Source organism: Perognathus longimembris, chromosome 2, assembly GCF_023159225.1.
Source record: "Perognathus longimembris pacificus isolate PPM17 chromosome 2, ASM2315922v1, whole genome shotgun sequence".
NCBI classification, from domain to species: domain Eukaryota; kingdom Metazoa; phylum Chordata; class Mammalia; order Rodentia; family Heteromyidae; genus Perognathus; species Perognathus longimembris.
Window position 1 is genome coordinate 104,314,660 of NC_063162.1, and position 9,646 is coordinate 104,324,305.

The 9,646-nt window shown below is 40.9% G+C and overlaps 1 pseudogene; it reads left to right on the forward strand.

Moving 5' to 3' along the window:
* The window catches only part of LOC125345206, a 43,704-nt pseudogene extending 40,044 nt beyond the window's left edge, over nucleotides 1-3,660 (forward strand).
* Nucleotides 3,661-9,646: the final 5,986 nt, after the last annotated feature.

Below are 9,646 nucleotides of genomic sequence, written 5' to 3' on the forward strand. Positions count from 1 at the left end.
AACCACAATCCCCAGGTCTCCGCCTCCTGAGTAGCTAGGATTATAGATGTGAGCCACCAGTGTACTGCTTTTTTTTTTTTTTGGCTTCTTTCTAAAATTAAAAATCTTTTATCTTCTTTCTATAGACTTCATATTTTGCTTTCCAGAGTATTAAGACAGGCTCTCATTCAAGCATCACTTCTTAAGGGCATTACAATTTTAACACTAGTTTGTGTTATCCCTTTGAGCCAATAGGCCCAGAAACAACATGAGTAGACCCAGAAACTCAGTGTCTAACTTGTTACTGATTGAAGGCAAATGTCTCTGGCCTGGCGTGGCAGCAACCAGCAATGTCCTGATGTTCTTCTAAGAAGAGTAGCTGGCAATCTTTCTATATTACATCCAAGGAAGTTGCCACAGAACTCGATTATATTGTTTATATATTTTCTTGATTGCAACCAGAGACAAATAGACACTGTATTGGTGAACAAAGTGCATCTCTGAGATCCTTTGGCTAAGCCCCCATGTGCAATGTGCCAATTCATGGTGCTTCAGAGACTGCCTTTCTGCTGAGAAGATTTTTTCAAAATTATATGGGTTCTGGGATATTGCTTAGGGCAAAGAGGCTGTCTACCTTGGTTGATATAGTTCTGACTGAATGAGCACAAGCCTTCTATGAAGCAGGCTATCTAACTCTTACAACAGCCCCATTGAGCACTTCCCCATTACTTTGCAGAAGAGGACAGTGAGATCTACGGGGAAAGGTGACTTGCCTGGGTAACACAGCTACATAGCCTAAGACTTGGTACTGCTCATACCCTCAGCTCATGCTCACCACCTCTGTGTTACTCTGTGTCTTCTTTCTTCTGATACCAGCTCCTGGCCTTTGCACAGGCCTAGAGCAAACCCAGTGGCACTTGCCCTTTCTTCTGGGAGAGGATCTGTACATGTGAACAGTGGGGCCAGTGAGCTGGGTTAGGGAAGCCGAATGGAGCATTCCCCATACAGAGAGAGGGAGGTCTGTTATGCTCTGGCTCACCATTTTCAGTCTTTCTGATTTGGACTCCAGTGCCTTTGAATTGACCTCTGAAAGGCTGATTGTGTGTTGTGTGTTCAGATGCCAGCTGCCCCAAATGTGTGGGTCAGAGCTGTGGAGGGACTGCTGGAGAGGCCACATGGAAAAGATGAGTGTGGTTAATGGGTTATCTTCATCCTCTAGTTGGATCTCATTTGCCACATCCTGTAAAGCACCTGGTGGAGACACAAGCTTCATCCTCGGGTTCTCCAGTAGTACGCCCATTTCTTCCCCTCCCCTTCACTGTGGTGGATAAAGAACTGAAAACTCTGATAGCTGCCTGATCGCGCAAAGTCCTTTTGAAATTGGCTGTTTCAAAGCACTTATCGCCAGCTCTAGCACTGTGTACCATAGGATTTTATCCACATGAGTCTGGTACTACAAGAAAGAGAACTTCAGGGCTGGGAATACGGCCTAGTGGCAAGAGTGCTTGCCTCATATACATGAAGCCCTGGGTTCACTTCCCCAGCACCACATATATACAAAATGGCCAGAAGTGGCGCTGTGGCTCAAGGGGCAGAGTGCTAGCCTTGAGCAAAAAGAAGCCAGGGACAGTGCTCAAGCCCTGTATCCAAGCCCAGGACTGGTTAAAAAAAAAAAAGAGAGAGAGAGAGAGAACTTCAGTTGATACAGTTTATGATTCTATTCACTGACTGATTGACTGATAGAGACTTACTCTGTAGCCCAGCCTGATCTTGAAGTTGTGAACCTTCTTGCCTCTGGGTAATGAGTGCTAGAATTATAGACATGTGCCATTCTGCCTGGTACAACTTATAATTCATGATCCTACTGTCCTGGTTCAATCAGGCTCAGGCTGATGATAACTGTTACTTACATGAGTTTTCTCACAGGGTACAGAATTTTATGAGTATCATGAATTCTTGGTGCCTGGGGCTCACAGGCTTTCAGAGATGTGCTCCATGGCTGACATACTGATTTGTTGATTTTAACCAGCAATAGGCATGGCAGTGCTGCTGAGTTTGCTGTCTTTCATATCACGACCAGGATTTTGGAAGCTACTAGCAGTTTATTTTTACCTCTGCCTCCTGGTGAGTCTTGGCTTCTTTGTCCTTTGGGGTCTTGACAATGTTCTTTCTTCTTCACACAGTTCCCGATGTAATAAAGTCCATATACATGATAAATTCCAAAAGGAGATTTGTGTGCTAGTCATTGTGTGTCTGGTGTTGCTGAGAGATGTGCACTGAGGTTGGCTCTGCTGGCCAGATTTCTCCTTACTGTGCTGCAGCTTGTCATTACCTTTTGGGGATCCCTGGCCCATTCCCCTGTGATTTTAAATAATGATTTGAGTGGGTATTTTTTATCATATACATGGTTAATGGGTCCAGCCTTCCTGGACAACTGGTTCCTGTCTCAACTGCCTTTGAGCTGGGGAATATGGAGTCTGAAGCCTTTCCATTTTCTTTTCCATCTTGCTGTAGAAATACAAACATATTGTGAATTTTTTTTTCTTGGAGTAGGCCTTGCCTTCATTTTGCCTAAGACGGGATACAAAGGCAAAAAAAATACTTGGAAATTTATACCCAGTATGATATTTAGTTGTGATAATACAAAGAGAAGGGAAATTTGGGCCTTGTTTTCAAGGAATTTAGTAGACGTCAGGCCCAGCACTGAGTTGAACTAAGTAGTAACATGATCGAATCTGTCCCCGTGAAAGGTGGGAGATGCTGGGTGATTGTTCATCCACTCAGGTTTCCACACTCTGCACACAGTCCTCAGAGTCCACTTCCTCCCTTTGCATAACCTACTGCATTACGTTGATAATGGAGTGTTGCTGCTCATGGAAATAGCTGTCACAAAGCTCTTGAAAGGTCAGAGGCTCTACAGAATGCACATTCCAACCTGGGCAACCCCAGGGCTCACTTCCTGGAGAGTGCCACACAGAGGGTCTGGCTATACTCAGTAGAGTCCCCTACCTGGAGTCTATTGCTCTGCACTAAATCTTGCAGTTATTAATATTTGAACACATAGTTCCTCATTTTCATTTTGCCCTGAGCACCACCAGTGATGCAGTGGGTACATTTCATTTCCTGGAACCATCCTTAGAATCGGTTTGAAGTGTCTCATTCCTCCAAGAGGCCCCCAAAAGCTCTTAGGTTGCTTTTCTTTGTACAGAAGACAGTTGAGGTTAGCAATCTCTAAGTTGATTGCCCAAAAAAGTATATTGAAATAGCTTACTTTCAGATGATTAACTCTGTCATCTCTAAGTTTGACTTGAAATGCAAGAAAAGCTAATGAGAGAGGTGCAGTGTTTATGGGAATTTGACCCTTGAGTAAGATATCTAGTGGAATCACTTCAATGACTAAAGTATGGTATTTTAATAGCTGAGTTGTGCTAGCATATACTAAAGCATTTGCCATTTCTCAAAGTATGTTCTATTTTAAGTTCATCAGATGTCTATTTAGCCACCAACTACAAAAGTCTTAAATCCTTCTGAGATTAGCCTGAGAATGCAAAGTTTGGAATATAGATTATCAGGACAAACCACTTACATATTAAACATTCACGGAGGAATATAACTGGATATTTTTTGTCCTATTTGCCAATCTCTCACTTTCTCATAGATCTGGACAATACAGAGCTATGATCATGTGACTTCCTCTGGTAATTTGGAATTTTATTTTCCTTTAAGCTTTGGCACACCATCCTCCAATTTCTTCTTTCAAGAAGAGCATCCACTGGCTTTTGGCAAATTCTTTCATTTCTTTTCAGCCTTTTCCAAGAAACCCTACTGGTCCCCACCCCTCTGCTGGCTATCCCCACTGGACCTAGGAAGTGCTACTCACTAAGAACAGTCAGCCATTTTCTCCTCTTAGGAAACCAAACAAATATTTACATTTGAGTCTGAGTAGGAGGGAGAGGGGAAACATGTGCTTTCAATATTTAAACTGATAAGCAATTTAAATACAGGTGAGGGCTGGGAATATGGCCTAGTGGCAAGAGTATTTGCCTCCTATACATGAAGCCTTGGGTTCGATTCCCCAGGACCACATATATAGAAAACAGCCAGAGTTGGCACTGTGGCTCAAATGGCAGAGTGCTAGCTTTGAGCAAAAAGAAGCCAGGGACAGTGCTCAGGCCCTGAGTCCAAGGCACAGGACTGGCCAAAAAAAAAAAAAAATACAGGTGAGGTCAGAAGGCTCTGGAACTACATTTCCTCTGTCCACATTTCTGCCGGTAGGAAACCATTCCTAGTCAACAGAAGAATGAGAAACGTAGGGGAAAAGTTATAAAGGCACTCCTCGTTTCCTTTATTTATTTTTGTAGGAGATGTTAGCTCTCTGAGTCAGAAAGACTATTAGATTGTGAAAGCCCACAGGCAGATCTTTTGAACCTCTCACGTTGCAAATTTCCTGACCCCAGGAGCCTGGCCTGACCCCATCTGCTGTTTACTTTCCTTGAACATGGTACCTCTGGCACAGTCCTCTCTCTGAATGGATGTCCAGTCTCTCTCACCCCCAAGGGATGTCCATTCGCTTTCTGGACCTAGTGGTCTTGCTATGTAACAGCCCTCCCCCTCCCAGGCTTACTGAGTTCAGCAAAGGAAAGAACAGAAAGCATGTTTTCCATGGCTGTCTAATCAAACAGGCAAGAATAGAAAAGCATATTTTCCAAGGCTGTCTCTCTGGGGGAATTTTTTTTTTTTTTTTTTTTTTTGCCAGTCCTAGGCTTTGGACTCAGGGCCTGAGCACTGTCCCTGGCTTCTCTTTGCTCAAGGCTAGCACTCTGCCACTTGAGCCACAGCGCCACTTCTGGCCGTTTTCTATATATGTGGTGCTGGGGAATCAAACCCAGAGTTTCATGTATACGAGTCAAGCACTCTTGCCACTGGGCCATATTCCCAGCCCTCTGGTGGAATGTTGTAGAACATTTAGTTTGGTCTCCAAATTTGACTTTTTGCCCCAGACTCTTAGGGAATTAAATTTCTGTGGGCAAGACCATGGTAGAGGAATTGCTATAAATCTGCCTGTGAGGCTGAGTTTTCTTTCAAAATATCACTTAGGGCTCTCATACTCATCTCCAGCTTTGATGAGCAGTAGTAGCAGGAGCAAAAATTGGGAGCCTCGGGGTATCAACTGCTTTCTTCTAAGGCATCGTTTGAGAATAATGACTCAGAATTCAGAAGCATGACTTCGGGGCTGGGAATATGGCCTAGTGGCAACAGTTCTTGCCTTGTATACATGAAGCCCTGGGCTCTATTTCTCAGCACAACAAACATAGAAAACGGCCAGAAGTAGCGCTGTGACTCAAGTGTTAGAGTGCTAGCCTTGAGCAAAAAAAAAAAAAAGAAGCCAGGGACAGTGCTCAGGCCCTGAGTCCAAGGCCCAGGACTGGCCAATAAAACAAAACAAAACAAAACAAAACAAAAAAAACAGAAGCATGACTTCACAGCAACATGGCCTTTTTCTCCAGCTACTGGTCAGGAAGGGTGTGTATCAACAAGTACCTACACTTTGGAATGAGGTTTGAAACTATGGAGACAAGCTATCTAATGAACAGGGAGATATAATGTTCTCTAATATATGTTTTAATCTTTACATTAGCTTATTGGTCAGGAGATCTTCTGACTTTGGGATCATCCTGTGAGTTCCAACAGCATTTTGAGGAACCACGAGACACAACTGCTTCAGAACTACAAGGCATAGGTGACTCTTAGAGCCCATTGGCCCATTCTAACACATCCACATGAATAGTCATTCTAGTTCTTATCACTTTATTTAAATTTGGGCTTGTTTTAGAGTCTCAACTAATAGCACAAATGGTTTTCCTTTTAGCCTCAGAGTTCTATGATCAATAAGTCATCATTCAGTGTAAAATTCTTGCATCTGAACTACTTCATTGAAATTCTGACTCATCTAGAGTCCCTGAACCAAGGTAATTCACTCCTCTGCTTCCATTTTCTTCTTTATTCTCATGACTCCATTCCCTGTTTCTGTGTGTGCCATTTCCTTCCTCATATGCCCCTAGCTTATGAGTCACTGAAACTGATTTTAATTAGCAATTACAAGCCAGGTGCCAGTGGCTCCTGCCAGTATTACTAGCTACGCGGGAGGCTGAGATCTGAGGATCGCAGGTTGGGACTCTTAGTTCCAATTAACTACCAAAAAAGCTGAAAGTGAGGTGCTGGGAATGTGGCTTAGTGGTGGAGTGCTTGCCTAGCATGCATGAAACCCTGAGATTGAATCCTCAGTGCCCCCAAAACAGAAAAAGCTAGAAGTAGCACTGTGCCTCAAGAGGTAGAGTACTAGCCTTGAGCAAAAGAAGCTCAGGGACAGTGCCCAGGCCCTGAGTTCAAGCCTAGGAGCAGCACAAAAAAAGAAAAGAAGAAAAAGAAAAAAAGGCAATTACAATAAACTTCTTAAGTTATCAAAGGAATAATTAACTTTGAAGGGTTTAGCAGACTTAATACATATTTGATTAATGTGAAGTCTCTTTCTTAGTGCTAAAGTATAATAATAATTCAATACTGCATTCTCAGAAAAACATGTTTCATTATAATATAAAATAATTGAGCAGATAGGCTGTAAGAACAAAGATAAATATCCCATAGTGACACATATATACTTTTTCCCTATCTTTTTTTCCCTCCCTCCAGCTCTCTGTGATTTTGAGGGCCATGACAACATGGATGCAGAATTTGTAGAAGAAGCAGCACTGGAACACACCACTGTGCTTTTAGGTTTATAAAAGGGAATATGCAGGGGCTGGGGATATGGCCTAGTGGCAGGAATGCTTGCCTCATATACACGAAGCCCTGATTCCCAGCACCACATATACAGAAAATGTCCAGAAGTGGCGCTGTGGCTCAAGTGGCAGAGTGCTAGCCTTGAGCAAAAAGAAGCCAGGGACAGTGCTCAGGCCCTGACTTCAATCCCCAGGACTGGCAAAAGTATTAAAATAAAAAAATAAATAAAAGGGAATATGCAATTGGATCTGTTTCCAATTTTAATATTCCTCATTTGTCTTGCTTCTGCTAAGAATTCTTTTGCAATATTTATATTTGGAATGTATTACTCAGCCATCTTAGTTTCACACTGATTCTCATTCAAGCTTCTAGGTCTTATTCTAATTCTCAGATAAGCAGTCAAGCATAGAGAAATACAGTGTAAGAAGTCACACATGGCATAAGCAGTACTCTTCCTAGTGGTTTAAGAGGCCCAAAGTTAGTTTTGAGGGAGTAGTGCTGTGGCTCAAGTGGTAGAACGCTATAGCTTTGAGCTGAAGAGCTCAGGGACAGTTCCCAGGCCAAGTTCAAGCCCCATAACCAATCCAAAAACAAAGTTAGTTTTGATTGCACTCTGAAATGAAATATACATTAAAAGTTCTGGACTGGGCACTGAAGCTCACACTTCTAATTCTAGTTACTCAGTATGCTGAGATTTGCAAACTGCAGTTCAAAATCAGTCTAGGAAGAAAAGACTATGAAACTCTTATCTCCAATTAACCGGAAAAAGCTGGAAGAGGAGGTGTGGCTCAAGTGGTAGAGAACCAGTCTTGAGCAAAAAAGCCAAGTGAGAGCATAAGGCCCTGAGTTCAAGCCCATTATGTGTATACACACACACATGCTTAGGGAACAGCCAAAACCAGATGCACATTGACAATCACATATAAAAAGCAGAAAAAATAAATATTGCAGAATAACTAGTTAGAAAGAAGCTTTAAAAAGACTGAATTTGGTCTAAATTACATCTCCTATTTCCAGTATAGAGTAATTTATAACAAGGAATAATTTGTTTATGTAATGCTTAAATAGAGTAGCATTTGTTTTAGTGATGGTTCAGATAAAACTAATTTTTTATATTTATGAAAGTTTGAGTTAGCAATATTGCTATTAAACAAAAGACATTCAAATGCTGAAAGGTTTGGTCTGATTGTATTTTGAACAAGATTTGAGTGAGGAGGCTGGGAATGTGACTTAGTGGTTGACTGCTTGCCTAGCATGAAGCCCTGGGTTTGATTCTTTAGTACCACATAAACAGAAAAAGCTGGAAGTAGTGCTCTGGCTTAAGTGGTAGAGTGCTAGCCTTGAGCAAAAGAAGCTCAGGGACAGTGTCCAGGCCCAAGTTCAAGCCCCAGGACTGGCAAAAAAAAAAAAAAGAGTTGAGTGAGGAATCTTGAGCCTGTCATGCTTTTCTGGAAAAAGAACATGAAATTAGATGTGCTATATTTCTTTATTCATTTTTTTCTGTCTTTGATATGATCTTTGATATGACCCACAGATACAATTGCTTCCTAGGGCCAACTCATAATCCTTTGCTTTACTCTCAGTGCATGTGTGTGAAATTTTAATGCTTATCATTGTCACAAGCTGCAATAGTAATTCAGCCTCTGTTTGCAAAGTCATCATGTCCTAAAAACTGTCCTTTTCTATAGAATTTTCCTTTCTGTTCAAGTACTTTCAAAAATCTTGGAGCTAAGCCAGAAATGTGGTACTAATTCTTTCTCTTGATACAGGTTTTCACTCTTACTCCTGCTTCAATTTCTTTGCACCCTTTATTTCCTAAAATCTAATGTATTGGACACATGTTTTGATATAAACATTTGCTTGGTCCTGTCACTCTGCTCTTAATTCGTCAATAACTTTGTTAAAGGATAACATTCAAACTTCTTGACACTTAACTCTACCAATTCTAACCCATATAGAATGTGAATACAAGTTCTATCTTAGTTCCAAGGCTCACTCAGGCTACATCCTCCACCTTGAATCCTCCTCTACCTGTTCAAATCTTAATCCTGCTCAGCATGGCACCTGCTGTCTTTCAAGCAGGGGCACACATTATAATATTTAAGCATTCATCCCTCCAGGATTCTAAATTATCTTTCCATTCTTACATTTGAATTTTCTTTGTGAATATTTTTGATTCCCAAAAGAGGTTATTAATTCCTATAACACAGGATCTATATTGATGCGGCATTTTTTTGCATTGGATGTTTTATCCATTTGTTTAATTTTTAAAATTTACTTATTGTCAAAATGATATATGGGGTTTCATATGTAAGGCAGTGAGTAAGGCAGTGGGTACATTTCTTACCAAACTTGTGACCTTCTTCCTCATTTTTCTCTCACTTCCCTCCTTCCCAATCTGCCCCCCCCAAGGTGTACACTTGGTTTACAACATATTGTCTTATAAGTATTACTGTTGCATTGGTTCTCTTTTATACTGTTTTTTTTTTTTAATTAACCACATGGCTTACTAGTGTTGTTTATCAATGTAATTGCATTATAAAAACTTTTCAAAGCAAACCAGGCTAAGTTACAGGACTCAAAATTGAGAACAAAATGCTTGATTGAGCAAAATAAAGATGATACTTTTTCACTCTAATTCACGGCATAAAATCCCTAACTGCTATCACTACAAAATCAATAGTTTCAATATATTAGTAAATACAAAAATACAGGTTTCAAACCTATTTCTACATTCTCATAAATGAAAAAAATATATCAAAGTTAGGAAAATACATGGTGAAATTCAATCATATAGGAGTGAATCGCTAGAATAGGCCTCCCTTTCACTTCTTTTTTTATAGGCCAAGTTATAAGTACTGCATTTTGATTGAGCTTTTGAAAAACC